Source organism: Giraffa tippelskirchi, chromosome X, assembly GCF_054371585.1.
Source record: "Giraffa tippelskirchi isolate mGirTip1 chromosome X, T2T-mGirTip1v1.2.pri, whole genome shotgun sequence".
Taxonomy (NCBI): Eukaryota; Metazoa; Chordata; class Mammalia; order Artiodactyla; family Giraffidae; genus Giraffa; species Giraffa tippelskirchi.
In genome coordinates this window covers 147,847,187-147,866,108 of record NC_137289.1, presented here as the reverse complement: position 1 = coordinate 147,866,108, position 18,922 = coordinate 147,847,187, and the positions used below count along the sequence as shown (strand labels likewise).

Genomic DNA, 18,922 nt, shown 5'->3' with positions numbered 1-18,922 from the left:
AGGGCTTCCCTGGCGGCCCAGGTAGTAATGCGGGAGACCTGGGTTCGATCCCTGGGTCGGGAAGATCCCCCTGGAGAAGGGAATGGCAACCCACTCCAGTATCCTTGCCTGGAAAATTCCATGGACAGAGGAACCTGGCGGTGACAGTCTGTGGGGTTCATGACCTTTGTGACAGTCACACTGCTGATCTAGTTTTACTCGTTGCTGTCTGGTTTGTGGGACTTTACTTGCAGTAAAGAGACGGGTTTTGAACATAATTTTTAACAGTTTTTTAAATTTCTGTTTGGCCAGCGCGGGGTCTTCATGGCTATTTGCAGGCTTTTTCTCCAGTGGCGATGACGGGGACTGCTCTTCATTGTGGTTGGCGAGCTTCCCATTACGGTAGCTTCTCTAGTTCTTGGAACACAGATCCTAGAGCTCAGGCTCAGTAGTTAGGGGGCTTTGCACCCTAACTTAGTACACCTTAGGGTGCTTAGGGTGCACAGGCTTAGTTGCCCTGAGGCGTGTGAAATCTTCCTGGACCAGGGATTGAACCCGGGTCCCGTGCATTTGCAGGCCATTCCTAACCACTAGGACCCCTGGGGAAGGGTCCCTGTCATGAAGAGTGGATGGGATGTTTTTGTCTCTGTCTCATGCTGCACCCGTTTCTTCAGTGGGATTTGCTCTTTTGTATTGTTTGTTGTTTGGGGAGGGGTGTGAAGCGTCCAGACCCCGGAGCGTGTTGAATTATCTATGGATGACCATTTGGGAGGTACAGGTGGCCGGGGGAAGGTTGAATGCTTGAGTGCTTCGGTGTATGTGCCTTTGGGAGAACCCGACCTGGGGCTATTCCGTCTGTACCGGCCAGACCATCTGCAGCAGGGTGGAGGGAGGCGGGTACACGGAGCGTGTGTGGTCTACAAACTGCAGGGCGTGTGGTGCTCAAACAGGAGGGCTGAGGAGGGGCCAGGTTAGGGTTAAATGTGGGGGAGACGCTGATAAGGAGGAGTTAGAATGTTGATCTCCCTTATAGCTCAGTCGGTAAAGAATCCACCCGCAACGCAGGAGATCTGGGTTCGATCCCTGGGTTGGGAAGATCCCCTGGAGGAGAGGAAGGCTACCCACTCCAGTATTCTGGCCTGGAGAATTCCACGGACTGTATAGTCCATGGGGTCGCAAACAGTTGGACAGGATTGAGCGACTTTCACTTTTTCCTTACCCTTCAAAGATCTTATTAGAGTGGCTCCAAAGAGGAAAAGGATAGATTCTTGGGGTGGGGGGTGGTGGTGAAGAGGAATGTCTGGACACATGTGAACTCGCTCCAATGCACGGAGCCCTCTGTGTGACGTTCATCACGGCACTGAGGTCCCACGGAGGCCGTGGGTGTCCTGGAAATGGCATGGTCTTGTCTGGAAGGTGACCTGGGTCCGGGTGGATCGAAGCTCTTCTGTTGCATAGGTATGGCGCCCTGTCAGGGTAACCTCTAACTACCTTGGCTTTTCAAATCAGGAGAAAGGAGTTGGCAATATTTATTTCCTAAGGTGGTTGTGTGAGTTCAGTGAGATGCCGCAGGTGAAAATGCGGGTGCGTGGACACTTGGGAAAGGTTAGTTTCTGTTGGACACAAGGGTCATCTTCTTGTGGCCCCTACACTCTGTTTCTTTCTTGTGACTAATTTAGATTCTTCTGGAAAACTGGGCTCTGGTGTCACCTTGTTCACGGGGTGTCTCTCTCCCACCCAGATGGTGCTTTCTGGTGTGTGTTTTTTTTTTTTTCCCCGCCCCGGTCTGTGTTTTCTAATACACCTAGGGCAGTCTGTTACGGCACTGCTGTGTTGTCTTGTGATGGTCTGTAGATATATCCCTCTCTCTTTTCCCACGACACTGCCCTCTGTGTTATGGCCAGGCGTCTATCACATTCATCGTGTGGTCCTGCCCCTCGCACAGAGCCTGACACGCCACGGGTACCCAGGCAGACAGGCGAAGGCCACGTGGTGGAATCGTCTCCTCCCAACCCTTGTAATCAAATCACCCGAAGGGCACGTCCCAGCAATCGCAGGTGATCCTCACAGGCTGTAGGCGGAGAGTTAGGGCTAGACTGACCTGGTGGGCTCCAAAGGGTGCCCAGGGGGGATAGATTTGGTTTGGGGCGGAATCCTAGAAGACCTCCGTCGCTGGCAGCGGAACAGGGTTTTTGCGCATGGAGGACAGGCGGTCCTTGTAGCTCAGGGAGGAAGCAAGAAGCAAAGCCTTGGACCCTGTGGACAGAGATCGCGCGGTCCGTTATCAGCATCGTCGTGATCCCACTGTCAAGAGCTCACACGTGCGGGGCGCTTACCAAGGGCCAGGCAGGGGGTTGGTGATGGACAGGGAGGCCTGGCGTGCTGCCGTCCATGGGGTGGCAAAGAGTCGGACATGACTGAGCCACTGAACTGAACTGAAAACTCAGGATTTGGGTTCTGGAAGGTGGAGTGTACTAGATGGGTTATCAGGACAAAGAATGAGGCACGGAACGCAAGTTACAAAGAAACGACTCTTGGGAGGCTCCTGAGTCATGGGACCCAGGCCTGCTGGAACCTGATCAACACATGTCAGAATTAGCCTCCAGTTAAAATAAATAAATTAAAAAAACACAAAACACATTTCAGAGAACGTGGTCAGAGCCAGGCTGGCAGCCCAGACTATCCAGTGCCCTAATTAAGGGCTGCTGAAACTTGTTCTGTTTACGAGAAAGACCAGGTCATCTGACCCGTGGAGTCAGCGCGAATCTGTGAACTGGAAAGGCCCCGTTTCCGGCAGTGTGACTCCTTCATTGAAGATGAAATCGTCTGGCGGTGTGTTTTTTCCTCCTCAGAAAGTTCATGAGGGTTAAATTAAATCCTTTGAGGGAATTGAGGCCCGAAGTAATTCCCCGTTTTGTTGCGGATTTAGAAAAAAAGAAAAGAAAAAGCAAAAAATTTTATGTTAACAGTTGAGAAAGGACAGTTAATTACAGACACATCGAAATTCAGTGGGTTGGGCAGCATTTCTTTTCCCCATAATTTTTATTAAAGGTTAAAGTGAGAGAGAGGCTGCTTCTGCATTTACGAATGCTTGCCATGTTGTTTAGAAAACCCTCCAGTTTAGAGACAAGCCCCAGGGACTGTTACTTTTAGTTGGGTCTAACATATTGTTTGTGTATTTCTCTAAAGGAAGCATTGTTTTTCCAAAGAATGTTAAAAAATGCTTTTTCTATCAATCTAATCAAGTATGAATGCAGCATTGGTTTTCTCCTAATTCCTAACTTTACTTCTCCTTTGGACATAAAGGCAGAATGTCCTTTCTGTATAAGGCATAAGCGTAATAGCAAATGGAGAGAGAATGTCACTCGCCAGGATAAAGAAGGACCTGGGGAAATCAAGCAATATAAGAACGAAGCCAAATCCAAAAAAAAGGAAAGACGTGTTTGGTGGAATTGAACTATAATTAGCTGTGCTAATTCTGTTTTGTAGACGTGAATGATTGTAAGGCCATTGTGATGCAACTCAAGTCATTCTTGAATTTTTTTAATTTATTAAGCGTGCGGCAGCTAATGGGGGACCCTCAGTGGAGTGAGCCTGAGCTCCTAAGGCTAGATTTGGCAATTCAATTCTGTCTCTCTCAGAGAAAAGAGGTTTCTGTCTTGCTTCTTGGAACCCCGCATGGGCAGATTGAATTTGGCCCAGAGACGGAGATGAGCCTCGGGGTGGATATCGTCAGACGGAGCTGCCTTAGAAGGAAGCGGGGAGAAATATTGCAGAGGAGATTTAGCAGTTGTCGTGGGTGAGAGTTTATTCTCTGGGCTTTGTATGTATGGGTTATCGTAATGCTGTTTGGGAAGAGCGTGCATGTGTGCGCAGCCGTGTCCGACTCTTGGTGACCCCCTGGACTGTAGCCGCCAGGCTCCTCTGTCCATGGGATTCTCCAGGCAAGAATACTGGAGTGGGTGGCCATTGCCTCCTCCAGGGGCTCTTCCCCACCCAGGGATTGAACCTGGGTCTCTTGCATTGCAGGCAGATTCTTTACCACTGAGCCACCCGGGAAGCCCAAAAGGCTGTCCTTTTTGTTTTGAATGTATTGGTTATAGTAATGCTGTTTCATTAACTTGAAAATTTTAAAATTCAGAGTACTTAGCGTGTGTGTGAAACGCAAAAGCGCTCTCTCTCTCATAATCTCACTTCCCAGAGTAACCGCCATTGATAGTTTCTTGTTGATTCTATCTTAGTGTTTTCCAAGCAGTTATAAGCATGTATGTTGTGTGTACTTTATTTACCGCTTGGTTTTGAACAGAAACAAACCTGTCAGTAAAATACACACACATATGCATACATACGGGCTTCCCTGATGGCTCAGCGGGTAGAGAAAGGGAAAGGGAAAGTCGCTCAGTCGTGTCTGACTCTTTGCGACCCCGTGAACTGTACAGTCCGGGAGATTCTCCAGACAGGATTACTGGAGTGGGTAGCCTTTCCCTTCTCCAGGGGATATTCCCAAACCAGGGATCGAACCCCGCTTTCCCGAGGGTCAAGAATCCGCCTGCAATTCAGGAGACAAAGGAGACAGGGATTCAATCCCTGGGTCAGGAAGATCCCCCCTGGAGGAGGAAATGGCAGCCCACTCCAGTATTCTTGCCTGGAGAATCCCATGGACCCAGGAGCCTGGCGGGCTACAGTCCATGGGGTCGGCAAAGAGTCCAACATGACCGAAGCGGCTAACACGTGCACACATATCTTGGACATGTTGGTATGCCAGTGACATACATCCGTTTGTAGATCAAGCGAGCGTCCAGCAGGGTTCCTGGTTTTAAACAACCGCATCAGTTCCTGCCTAACGTAAGCCAGACTCATAGGAACCGAAGAAGGTCAATGAAACCGGTCTCGGAAGCAGAAGGAATCAAGGACTGTCTGCAGAATCGAGAATTCTCACCCTGGCAGGAACTCCGTGGCCTGAATATCGTCACGCCAGTGTAACCACGGGTAAAAGAAACTCCAGTTACGTCTCTGTTCTTGAGTCGGTCCCTCAGGATTCAGTGGACGTGTGCTTATGCATGTGGGTGTGTGCCCTTGCATATTTCATTGGCGGAACCAGAGTCGTGTGCCATCTCTAGGCTTGGCACGTAACTGTTTTTGGCTTCTGAAGTTTGGAAAAGTTTCTGATAATTTGATGTGATAAATGGTAAAAATTTGACAAACGATTTGGCACGTGAGAGAAATTCTGTGAAAGAACTTCCTGCAGGCTTGTAGCTTGTGGCTTTGATAGGTTCCGTCTTTGTTTCTTGTCTGCCATCATGGTATTTCAGTTCAGTTCAGTCCAGTCGCTCAGTCATGTCCGAGTCTTTGCAACCTGTCCATCACCATCACTCGGAGCTTGCTCAAACTCATGTCCATCAGTAGGTGATGCCGTCCAACCATCTTGTCTTCTGGAGTTTCAGCTTCAGCATCAGTCTTTCCAGTGAATATTCAGGACTGATTTCCTTTAGGATGAACCGGTTGGCTCTCATGCTGTTTAGATTTTATTTATTTTTTTTGCTTCACCTGGCAAGGTGTGGGATCTTAGTTCCCTGACCAGGGCGCACACCCTGGTCGGGAAACGCACCGAGTTTTAACCACTGGAACACTAGGGAATTCCCCCACATCTTATTCATGATGTTATATCTGGCATTGTGCACTGTGTTCTAGTGTTGGATAATTTGTCCTAAAACAGAGTATTTCTGGAAGGCATTCTTAAACCAGCACGGCCAGCAGTAACACAACCAGGGTGGGTATCTCAAGATGGCCCTGTGTCCCCTCATCCTCTCTTACCCAGTAGAGAGGGTACAGCACTTAGCTCATCACTGGTGGTCGTTGTCGTTCAGTCACTCAGTTGTGTCCGACTCTTTGTGACCCCACAGACTGCAGCATGCCAGCCCTCGCTGTCCTTCACCATCTCCCAGAGTTTGCTGAAGCTCGTGTCCATTGCGTCGGTGATGCCATCCAACCATCTCATCCTCTATCATCCCCTTCTTCTCCTGCCTTCAATCTTTCCCAGCATCAGGGTCTTTTCAAATGAGTCAGCTCTTCACATCAGGTGCCCAAAGTATTGGAGCTTCAGCTTCAGCATCAGTCCTTCCAATGAATATTCAGGACTGATCTCCCTTAGGATGGACTGGTTGGACCTCCTTGCAGTTCAAGGGACTCTCAAGAGTTTTCTCCAACAGGACAGTTCAAAAGCATCAATTTTTTGGTGCTCAGCCTTTATGGTCCAGCTCTCGCATCCGTACATCACTACTGGGAACAAACCGATGGCTTTGACTATATGGAACTTTGTCAGCAAGGAGATGTCTCTGATTTTTAATACACTTTCTAGGTTGGTCATAGCTTTTCTTCCAAGGAGCAAGCATCTTTTAATTTCATGACTGCAGTCACCATCTGCAGTGATTTTGGAGCCCAAGAAAATAAACTCTGTCACTGTTTCCACTGTTTCCCCATCTATTTGCTATAAAGTGATGGGACCGGATGCCACAATCTTAGTTTTTTTGAATGTTGAGTTTTAAGCCAGCTTTTTCACTTTTCCTCTTTCACCTTCATCAAGAGGGTCTTTAGTTCCTCCTCGCTTTCTGCAATGAGAATGGTATCATCTGCATATCTGAGGTTGTTGGTATTTCTCCTGGCACTCTTGATTCCAGCTTGTGCTTCATCCAGCCCAGCATTTCTCATGATATACTCTGCATAGAAGGTAAATAAGCAGGGTGATAATAATGCAGCCTTCACGTACTCTTTTCCCAATTTTGAACCAATCCGTTATTCCATGTCCGTGACATTTTGAATTTTGTCAGTGATAATTTGGGAGAAATCTGTTTTCTCTGTTGTTATATATAATCTCTACGTCACATTGTCAGTTTTGCCCTTCGGCTCACCAAGCTTCAACTATTTCCTGTCTGGCCCTTTCGAGAAAGATTTACTGACCCCAGATGTACAGAATCAGGTGTTGGGCATTGTGCATACTCGTCTGTTGTAAAAGCCACTCATGTTCTTACGCTTTATGACTGGGAGTCAGAGGACTGGTCCACTTCCTTCTGCACCAGATGGACTCCTCGGGGACAGGAGTTCTGTTGTCCCCTCACTTCGTGATGCTTTCAGCTGCCAGTGGTTTCTGAGTATGAAGTGTGTGTGTGTGTGTGTAGGGGGGCGGTCCATTGTAACTTCCACACCTCAGGGTCTGGACCTAGTTTTGTGCAGCCATTCTTTCCTTCTGGAAGTTTGGAGACGAAGATGATGAGGTTGATCCCTCTCTGCTTGGGTCCTGAAAGCAGCACTTTTATCCAGTTTCCAATGTGGGGTGGAAGCCTGGAGGAGTGGTTGGAACAGATCGCACAGTACTCTGAGGATTCAGGGCAGGGTGGTGGGCAGACAAGGCCCGTTCCCCAACTCTGTTCGAAGCTGGAGAGGTCTGTCTTAGAAATCGTCTAGAACCCTTTCTCTTCCGATCACTGTCGTTTTCAAGAGGAGCTGTGGAGGCCTGAGATCTCAGAAGTGCTCCCCTCTGATCATGCCCAAGACTCCGTGCCATTAGTGGATGGAGGGAGGGCCAGGAAAGAGGTAGACAGAAGCGTGCAAATTTGTATGGGTGTTCCGGATAGAGGAAAAAGGACTGGCTTTTATGTAGACTCTGTTCCCTGGCAATCCATTTCATTCTCTCTCCGCCAGTTGGAGGAAGATAAAACAGTCATTTCAAGGTAATATTTGTGTCACCTACAAAAATCTTGGTCAGGTGAGGGAAAGACGGAATCTGGGATAATATGACCATCTCCCGAGTTCTCTCCCTGATTGCAGGCTTTGGCGTGAAACTAATGAAAGAAGGCGACTTTGATTTGTGTTAGACTCTTCAAAGTCATCTCAGTAAAATAGTCTTTTTTTTTTTTTTGCATGGCAAAATGACTTCTAAAGCTTTCCTTTGTAAGAACTTACATCCTCATCTTTTTAACTGAATGTCGATCAACACAGTGTTAGGCAGAATTTATTGCATTTTTAAGACCCTTCCAAAGGAAATCAACCCTGAGTATTCATTGGAAGGACTGATGCTCAAGCTGAAGCTTCAATACTTTGGCCACCTGATGTGAAGAACTGACTCACTGGAAAAGACCCTGATGCTGGGAAAGATGGAAGGCGGGAGGAGAAGGGGACAACAGAGGATGAGATGATTGGATGGCATCACTGACTCAATGGACATGAGTTTTAGCAAGTTCCAGGAGATGGTGAAGGGCAGGGAATCTTGGGGTGCTTTAGTCCATGGGGTTGCAAAGAGTCAGACAGTACTGCGAGACTGAAGAGCAAAAGGAAGGTGATTTCGATGGTAATGCATAATAATCTGGGAAAGTAGATTGCTCTGGCTTCAAGGACCGTGAACGCTTTAGGTACAGGCCACACCCATCCTGGGGACTGTTCTGTAGTTTAGAGCCGTGGTTCTTAGCCGGTGGTGACTTGTGTTTCCCAGGGCTCATCTGGCCGTGTCTGGAGACGTCGTCCCAGCTGGGGGTTAGGAGCAATGTTCTTGAGTTCTGTTGGGTGCAGGCCAGGGATGCTGCTTGACAAAGCCTCAGTGCCCACAAGAGCTATCATTACCGAGACTGTGTGTGTGTGTGTGTGTGTGTGTGTGTGTATGCGTGCGTGTGCTCATTCAGTGGTGTCTGACTCTTTGCAACTCCGTGGACTGTAGCCCGCCACAGTGTGTGTGTGTGTGTGTGTGTGTGTGTGTGTATGCGTGCGTGTGCTCATTCAGTGGTGTCTGACTCTTTGCAACTCCGTGGACTGTAGCCCGCCAGGCTCCTCTGTCCATGGGATTCTCTAGGCAAGAACACTGGAGTGGGTTACCATCCTCTCCCTCCAGGGGATCTTCCCGACTCAGGGACTGAACCCACGTCTCCTGCATTGGCAGGTGGATTCTTTACCACTGAGCTGCCTGGGAAGCCGTGAGTGTATGAGGCCATGTCCCAAAAACTGTCTGCTGGGTGACAGCAGGGACTGCAGGTATCGCCAAAGTCTTTCTTCTTCAGCTGTGCAGTCCGGATGGGAAAGGTCACTTTCCCCTCGACTGTGGACCTTAGACACAGTTCTTGCGATACAAACAGCGAGAGGAGATCTGGAACGTCCTTGGGACGTTTCTGAGCAGAGCAGCTGTGTTAGGTCAGCTGAGAGAAGCAGATGATGGCTTGTGAGTCTGTTGAGGCTTCTGGAGTTTGTAGTTTTGGGGGTTTGCAGGCAACGTAGGGGGTAACCGTCCACAGAGGTTTCTCTCAGGAACGTGTGTGCAAGCTCAGTCCACTCAGACGTGTCCGACTCTGTGCGACCCCCTGGACTGTATTCCATCAGGCTCCTCTGTCCATGGGATTCTTCCTTCAGGCAGGAATCCTGGAGTGGGTTGCTTCCAGGACACCTTCCCCGAGTCTCTTCCGTCTCCTGCATTGACAGGCGGACTCTTGACCACGGAGCCACCTGGAAACCTCCCCGACTGTTAATAGTGCTCATCTTGAGAAACTGGACTGCGGAGTGTTTCGGAGCCTCACTTCATGACTTTTAAAACATGACTGTTTAAACTTTATTGTCCATGCATACACACATGTGCACGTACACAAGTGTGTGCACTCACGCACCCACGTGGGCACACACAGACAAAGGACCCTGTCACTGTACACAGGACGTGTGTCGTGGGACTGGACCCCGATACCTGGTTTTAGTGCCCAGCATTTTCCCCAGGCGATTGTAACTTCCCGTGCCTGCTGCCTGTATCTGGTTGATGACCTGTGTGGCAGTGATATTAAGACCACAGGACCTCGTGTCTTTTTCTGCTCAGGAGTCCAAGGTAGAGTTCATCTCATGTTTTGAAAGTATAGTCTGCAAGATTTAATTTTTAGTGCAGCAGATTTCAGTGGCACCCCACTCCAGTACTCTTGCCTGGAAAATCCCATGGACGGAGGAGCCTGGTGGGCTACAGTCCATGGGGTTGCTAAGAGTTGGACGCGACTGGGTGACTTCACTTTCACTTTTCCCTTTCATGCATTGGAGAAGGAAATGGCAACCCACTCCGGTGTTCTTGCCTGGAGAATCCCAGGGATGGCGGAGCCTGGTGGGCTGCCGTCTATGGGGTCGCACAGAGTCGGACACGACTGAAGTGACTTAGCAGCAGCAGCAGCGGCAGATTTCAACACGGTTTTCTTTTGCACGCAGCAGTTGGTTATGTTGTATGTTCTCCTGTACACCTTCCTGCTACAGAAGCAGAGAAGGTTAGCCAGAGGGGCTCAAATGCAAACATACAACCCCCTACAAATATGGAGAAAGAACCCTCCTGGTGCATGATATCGATGCTCTTTCGAAATACTTGTGTTCCATGATGTATGTGGAGAGAACGTGGGATATTTCTCCACGCTTAGCTTTGACCTTGGGGGTTAAGAGCGTGGGCTTGGGTGAGCAGCAAAGGGACTCAGTCACACATAGACGTGTATCCGTTCTCCCCGAAACTCCTCTCCTGTGCAGGCTGCCACGTAACACGGGGCGGAGATCTGTGTGCTGTTGTTTTTGGCTGTATCCCAATGCAAAATGGTTTTGGTGTTAAGAAAAAGTATGGATTTGGGACTTCCCTGCTGTTCCAGTGGCCGAGACTCTGTGATCTGAAAGCAGACGCCCCAGGTTTGATTCCCGGTCAGGGAACTAGAGGCCTCTAGAGCTGCAGCTGCGACCCAGTGCAACCAAGTAAATAATTTTTTTTTTTTAAGGAAAGAAAAAGAATATGGATTCATGGTGCCAGCATTTCGTAGCACACGCTGTGGCCAGTGCTCAGTGGCTGGGAGTCGTAGAGAAGAAGCCTTTGGCTTAGCTGGAAAACTTTTACCTGTTTGGAGAGATGGGCGAGGTGCCGGCCCACCCCCACCCCCCACCCCACCCCCGTGCAGGGGGCAGGGCTGGGATGAAAGTGTGGGTGTCGCCCGTCGCCCTGAGAAGGACCCGAGGGACTCATTGGGACCCACGCGGGTAGGGCCACCTCCAGAGCTGGGCTCAGCTTGCACAGGGTGGCCTCAATTTGGCCTCCTGTTTGGATCTCGGAACATCGTGGTTGCATTTCTCTTGACCTTGAGGTCACGTGCTTCCGATTTGGGTGTTTTAGGGGGAAAAGAAGGTGCAGGCATTGGAAGGGGGGGCTGGGCTGATCCCCTAGCCTCAGAGGAAGGCAGACGCTGTGGCCTCTCTGGGACTGCAAATTTGCAAAAAACGCTGAGTGGCTTTGCGATCTTGTGGAAATCGTCCACCCTCGGTCTGATTATCCGTGATGGAGGGATAGTTGTCGGTGTGAGGATTACATAGGCGCAGAGTCAGAGGTGAGTGAAAGTTGGCATCCTTTGAGGTCCAGCTCCCGGGAGGAGGAGCTGACTGGGTTTTGCCCCCCACCAGCTCCAGGGATCAATATCGCTCCAGCCTGAAGGGTGAAACTTACAAGACAGAGGCCACTCCCAACCTGCTCCCTTGACCACAGTTCTGTAGAGACGGGGAGATGGATGTAGACCAGAGGCCTCTAGAAAGAGCCAGAAATGCGTGGATTTGTCTAAAGGCATAGAAAGGCTATTACTACACAGGTCTATGGAGTTAAGAGCGAATTCTGCTATGTCTGGTCACTCTTCCTGCCGCCTCCGCCTGACTCTTGCGTCAAGTTTCATAGATTCCAGGTTGTTCTCATGTTTTTCCCATGTGGGTTCTCAATACTCATCCTAGGCAGAGCGATGGTGCTCCAAAGACATCCCAGGTCCCGCGGTGCAGCCCGTGACCCTGTGCCATCACATGGCCGAAGGGACGGTGCCCATGGGGTCTGGGATCTTGAAAGTAGGGAGGGGGCGTCATCTGCTTGAGCCCAGAGTCCCCACCCGGGGGGCGGCGTCTGAGGAAGAGGAGGGTTCGGACTCGGAGATGACATGTGTCCCAGGAGGCAGAGGTTGGCAGTGAAGGTGGTGGCCGTGGGCCAAAGAAGACGGGTGGCTTCCAGGAGCTGCACGAAATCGGGACTGCGTTCTTTTACGCAACCTGGCAAAACAACAGTCCTACAGAAATCCGATTCTGTAATGAGGATGCTTACTCCTTGGTAGGAAAATTATAACCAACCTAGTCAGCATATTAAAAAGCAGAGACATTACTTTGCCCACAAAGGTCCATGTAGTCAAAGCTATGGTTTTTCCCGTAGTCATGTATGGATGTGAGAATTGGACTATCAAGAAAGCTGAGCGCTGAGGAATTCATGCTTTTGAACTGTGGTGTTGGAGAAGACTCTTGAGAGTCCCTTGGACTGCAAGGAGATCCAACCAGTCCATCCTAAAGGAGATCAGTCCTGGGTGTTCATTGGAAGGACTGATGCTCAAGCTGAAACTCCAGTCCTTTGGGCACCTGATGCAAAGAACTGACTCTTTGGAAAAGACCCTGATGCTGGGAAAGATTGAAGGCAGGAGGAGAAGGGGACGACAGAGGATGAGATGTTTGGATGGCATCACCAACTCAATGGACATGAGTTTGGGTAAACTCCAGGAGTTGGTGATGGGCAGGGAGGCCTGGCGTGCTGCAGTCCATGGGGTCACAGAGTCGGACACGACTGAACAACTGAACTGAACTGAACTGAATGAGGATGCAGTCCAAAACAGAAGGGCCCTTTCACAGCAATGAGCTGACACTAAAGTGCCTGAGCTCCATACACCTTCTTTTCAGCGGTGCTGAACTTGACGACGTCTGTGAAGAGCCCCTGCAACAGGTTGATTAGCTGCTGGGCAGTTTGAAAAGATGTATCTCCCTGTCAGTCCTGAAGCTTTTGTCGTGTGTCACAAGAGAAAATTGAATTTCTTAATCCACTTATATCGAATTTGAAATTCACTTAAACTGGGGCTTCAGGTGTTAGGATTCTGGCGTCCTCATAAGCAGATTTTCTGGTGAGTTTCCGCTTCTGGATTCTGTTGTGACTATGCCAGCAAATGGTTCATGCATTCAGTTTTCATGTCAGACTGGCTGAAAGTCATGTTATGTGTAAATACGATTAGACTCGAGAGCGTTTATTGTTCAGGTGTAATTTGAATCAGAAGACCTATCTATAGGCCTCTTCCCAACTAAAATTGTGCAGTTATGCATTTCACGTGACAGGCAGCGCACTTATTTAAATCCTTTGTACCGGAGCAAATGAGTTTCATTTTTTTAAAAAAGCTGGAACTTGTCTCTGGATTTTTCATTGTATGATAAACCACGTAACCGTGGTTTGTTGAACATTTGTGCACATGTCCATAGGTGATCTTTGCTGTAAGAGTCAGAGAGGTGTTTTTTAAAAAACATAAAAGCAAAGCAAGTTTTTGAGACATCGTTGACATACCAGAATTCACCTGTTGTCAGTGTTCAGTGATTTTTAGCAAATTTACAGAGTTGTGTAGAATAGGAGGCCCTGGTGGCTTAGATGGTAAAGAATCTGCCTGCAGTGCAGGAGACCTGGATTCAGTTCCTGGGTGGGGAAGATCTCCTGGAGAAGCACACAGCAACCCACTCCAGTATTCTTGCCTGGAGAAATCCCATGGACGGAGGAGCCTGGCGGGCTACAGTCCATGGGGGTCGCAAAGCGTCGGACATGACTGAGAATGCACGCACGGAGTCGTGCCCTCAGTGCCACAATGTAGTTTTTAAAATACTCCCGTTTCTTCTTTTAAGTTTGTTTTTTGGCTGCAGCACGCAGCCTGTGGGATCTTACTTCCAAGACCAGGGCTTGAACCTGCGCCCCCTGCGTTGGAAGTGTGGCGTCTTCACCACCGGACCACCAGGGAAGTCCCCGCATACGGTTGTTTGAACACTTGTCACCTAAAAAGAATCCCTGTGCTGGTCGGTACTACTCTGCTCCCCATGAAGCCTCTGGGAACCAGTCCTCTGGTATGTGTCTCTATGAATTTGCCTGTTCTTGGCATTTCAAATACGCGAAATCGTAGGATGTGTGCCTTTGGGGTCTGGCTTTTCAGCATCAGGTTTTCAGAGTTCATCTGTGTTGCAGCATGAATCAATATGGCACGCCATTTTTTAAATTGAGTGCTCTTCTGCTGTGAATGAATATAGCACATTTCGCTTACCCCGTTCCTCAGTTGCTGGACATGTAGGCTTTTCCCACTTTTTGGCTCTTAGGAATAAGCTGCTATGGGATTTCCCTGGTGGCTCAGATGATAAAAGCATCTACCTGGCGATGCAGGAGAGCTGGGTTTGGGAAGATGCCCTGGAGGAGGGCACGGCAACCCACTCCAGTACTCTTGCCTGGAAAATCCCGTGGACAGAGGAGCCTGGCGGGCTGCAGTCTGTGGGGTCGCACAGAGTCGGACGTGGCTGAGCAACCAACGCTTGCACTTTCACGTAAGCCGCTCTGAACGTTGTGTTCAGGTTTCAACGTAGATGTGCGTGTTTGTTTCTCTTGGGTTTACTGGTCGCTCTGGGTGTAACTTTCTGAGAAACCGCCAGAGTGTTCTCCAGAGTGGCTGTGTGGTTTTGTGTTCCTATCTAGGACATGTGAGCGTTGCAGGTTTTCCACGTCCTCCCCAGCATTCCTCATCATCTCTCTAGGAATGCCCTCCCGTCCGTTCATAAGGCCCAGAGCGTCGCTTGCTGAGGAGGGATTTAGGGGATTTTCATCACCTACTTGATGAAAGACCGTGCGTTCCTTGCAGAAAGAAGCTGAGCGAATCTTCTGTGTCTGTGTCTTTTTGAGTTTCTGCAGTGTGATGAGCTTGGTCTGAGTGGATGGGAGAATTGGTGAAGGATTCCCAACAGAGGAAGGCAGAGTGGGCACACCTGGCCCTCAAGGGCCCCACAGAGACTCGGGGCTCGGGCACAGATGGTGAGTCAGGACTCCGGGCTGGTTCTGTGCGGTTTTTCCCGAGGCCCTAAATTCCCAGGTTGAGCACCGCTCCTTATGAGTCTCTGCTCTTCACTGCGTATTCCCGAAACCCCTGCTAGAAGATGCACTTGACTCTTAACTCCTCTCTCATTTATGAGAGCCGACTCATTGGAAAAGACCCTGATGCTGGGAAGGATCCAAGGCGGGAGGGGAAGGGGACGACAGAGGATGAGATGGTTGGATAGCATCACCGACTCGATGGACATGAGTTTGAGCAAGCTCTGAGAGTTGGTGATGGACAGGGAAGCCTGAAGTGCTGGAATCCATGGGATCACAAAGAGTCAGACATGACTTAGAGACTGAACAACAGTGACTCTTTGTCTTTATGTCTCCACTTTCATGACCTGCTGCTGCTGCTGCTGCTAAGTCGCTTCAGTCGTGTCCGACTCTGTGCGATCCCATTGACGGCAGCTCACCAGGCTCCGCCGTCCATGGGATTCTCCAGGCAAGAATACTGGAGTGGGTTGCCATTTCCTACTCCAGTGCATGAAAGGGAAAAGTGAAAGTGAAGTCGCTCAGTCGTGTCCGACTCTTAGCGACCCCATGGACTGTAGCCTACCAGGCTCCTCCGTCCATGGGATTTTCCAGGCAAGAGTACTGGAGTGGGGTGCCATTGCCTTCTCTGAACCTGATTACCTGCCAAAGACACATGGAGGAAAAAAGCTGGAAGATTGAATTGTATGTCTTTGGAAAAGACCCTGATACTGGGAAAAATTGAAGGCGGGAGGAGAAGGGGGACGACAGAGGGTGAGATGGTTGGATGGCATCACTGACTCGAAGGACATGAGTTTGAGCAAGCTTCCGGAGATGGTGAAGGACAGGGAAGCCTGGTGTGCTGCAGTCTGTGGGGTGGCAAAGAGTTGGGACGCTGCAATTCATGGAGTCGGAGAAGGAAATGGCACCCCACTCCAGTGTTCTTGCCTGGAGAATCCCAGGGACGGCGGAGCCTGGTGAGCTGCCGTCTATGGGGTCGCACCGAGTCGGACATGACTGAGTGACTTCACTTCCACTTTTCCCTTTCATGCACTGGAGAGGGAAATGGCAACCCACTCCAGTGTTCTTGCCTGGAGAATCCCAGGGATGGCAGAGCCTGGTGAGCTGCCGTCTTTGGGGTCGCACAGAGTCGGACACGACTGAAGCGACTTAGCAGCAGCAGCAGTCCGTGGAGTTGGACAGGACTTAGTGGCTGAACAAGAACTCTTCTTTAAGTAGAAACCCACGTCTGGGACCCTGGCATACTTAGTTCGTTTGCCTAGAGCCTCGTCCATCTTGGTTGTTGACGTGTCTCTGGTATCTCGAGTGGCCATATAATTTGTTTCTCCAAATTGGGACTGTTCTGAGAGACAAAAGACCTTCCCTGGTAGCTCAGCTGGTAAAGAATCCGCCTGCAATGCGAGAGACCCTTATTCGATTCCTGGGTCGGGAAGATCCCATGAAGAAGGGAAAGGCTACCCACTCCAGCCTTCCTGGGCTTCCCTGGTGGCTCAGCTGGTAACCAACACTTTTAATCATTACCTTGAGATGATCAACTCAGATAATCTCAAGCAAAAAAGACAAGAGGGATTTGTTGCTCTCCTGCAATAAAGGTTGTAATAAGCTCCGGATGTTTTTCCTGAAATTCTCAACTCAAATTTGCGAAAGGTCTTTTTTTTTTTAATTTTAAGTCATTTATTTATTTATTTGGCTGAATTGGGTCTTAGTTGCATCACTTGTGATCTTTGTCACGTCATATGCCATCTTTCATTGTAGTGCACAGACTCTAGTTGCGATATGCGGGATCTCTGGTTGTAGCATTTGGGCTTAGTAGTGCCATGGCATCTCACTTCCCCGACCAGGGATTGAACCTGTGTCTCCTGCCCTACAAGGCAGATTCTTAACCACTCGACCACCAGAGAAGTCCCTGGTTTTCCAAGCATTTTGTAATTGTTTCTCAGGAAACCAGGAAATTTGTTCAGACACACACACACACCCCTGGTGTGGTTCCCATGTCACACACACACACACACACCCCCCCGGTGTGGTTCCCATGTTGTGCGTGCTGCTATTCTGCAAATACTTGCAGACCCATAGATTGTGATTAACACAAACAGAAATAATTGCAAAGGCTTCCTGAAATTTATGGCCATTAGGTAGTCTTGCCTTGAGGACTTTTCCCCTTGAACAGCAGGTAATAAAATGTAGCTTTCTTTTTCTAGCGTAGGTGGTTTTGCAAGGTTTTTGACACTTAAGAAAGATCGTTCTATTCGTGTTATTGGGGCATTGCTTACGATCGCAAGGAATTGTTCGCAGCAGTGAAAGTCCAAGTGTGATCTCGCCCATACTGTGCGTTACTAGGCAACCGTTAAAAGCAATACTGGCGAAGTGGTGTATTTATTGGCTCTGAAATGTGTTTACGATACACAGTGATGTGTTTCTGTGACCCCCCCGCCCCAAGAGACCTGCAGCCCAGTTGGGACTTGCAGTACCTGTGAGACGTACCCCTGGAGTAAAACCAGGCCATGGGGCAGTCTGCAAGCTGCTGCCATATTCAGCTTGATTTACTTAGCTGTACTTTGGTGCCAGACAGTTATCTGACACCGAGTGTTATTTTAAGAAGTGACCCGGTCGTCTGCTGGACCGCACTTAAGAGGTTCCAGGCGTCCGTAGTCCCCGCTCTGGGACCCAGGGGAGAAATTCTGCATGTGTGTCAAACTCGAGAAGCTCTGTGTTTTGGATACTTGTATCTTCATTTTTTGCGTACTGTGAATCAAGCATCTGTCTAATCATATTTGTTTCTTTGAAGACACATCTAGGAAACTCAGAATCTTCCAGTTGATGTAAAGTTGTATCTGATGCCCAACTTAAGCTTTATCTCGTTTTTCAGCTTTATCTCATTTTTTGTGACGCTGTCTTTTATTTGCCCTGATTTTTCCCCAGTTAGGGCTTCCCTGGCAACTCAGTGGATAAAGAAATCTGACTGCTATGATCCCTGGGTGGGGAAGATCCCCTGGAGGAGGAAATGACAACCCACTCCAGTATTCTTGCCTGGAGAATCCCCGTGGACAGAGGAGCCTGGCGGGCTACAGAGTCCACGGGGGTTGCAGAGAGTGGGACATGACTGAGCACACACCCAGTAGATTATTTTATTTTTGCTACTTTGTGTGTGTTTGGGACCTACCCCAAATCTTTTTCTCCTTCTCTTTCTCCCAGGTGGGAAATTCTTAGGTATTTCGTGAATGAGAGAATGCTGTGGCTTCTTGGAAGTTCTGTTGGCTTATGGTGGCGTTTGAATTCTGATGCACTGGCGGCATCTAATTTTAATCTGGAAGCTTCCTGATGAAGTCTGTCAGGGCAAAGTGTGTGTCTGAATTTAGTATGATGCGGGCAGTGTCAAAAGCAGCTGGTGAGCAGACCCTGGTTAAACTTTCTAGGGCCTTGTAAGCCTGAGAATTAAAGTTCTTTAAAAGCAATCTATGAAAGGAAGATTTATAACAATTAACAAAGGTCCTAAATCGTTTAAATTTACTGAGGGGTGGGGGGAAAGAAACCCATTAAGAAATGAATTCTTGGGCTTAAAGATACATTGAATGAAGCAGAAATAAATTCTTTTTCTGTCTCCATCAGTGTGGCAGGGCAGTTGCCTCTAAACTTCATTGAATGCTGGGCTTCAGAGGCTTGAATACGTTTCATCACTTGAGTTGAAAAGCAGGAAATGAAATCGAGCTTATGGAACTAAAAGAGTTCACACTGATCTCCCCCTAAGCAAGTGTAAAAGAGTTGGTGCAGGCAGCATAGCTGTTTCTCCACTTAGGCAGAGGAAAGATTTGGAATGACTTTCTGGATTAGTTCAGGGCCTCAGCGTCTGCCTGTCGATAAGAGCCTCTGATTTAATACGTTTGATAGGCCAGGAGCTGTTCTGTGTGTTTTTACATCTTGGGTCTCTGTTTTTCCCCACCGCCGCGTAACGGGCTTTGTCCCATTTTTACAGGGAGAGGGAACTACGAGGTTCACAGATTTTTTTTGTCTGGGGTC

General features: G+C 49.0%; 1 protein-coding gene across 11 annotated transcripts in view; it reads left to right on the top strand.

The window, feature by feature from the left end:
• The window catches only part of LOC145536639 (F-box-like/WD repeat-containing protein TBL1X), a 250,623-nt gene that overhangs the window by 66,235 nt on the left and 165,466 nt on the right, over positions 1 to 18,922 (top strand). The window lies entirely within an intron of this gene.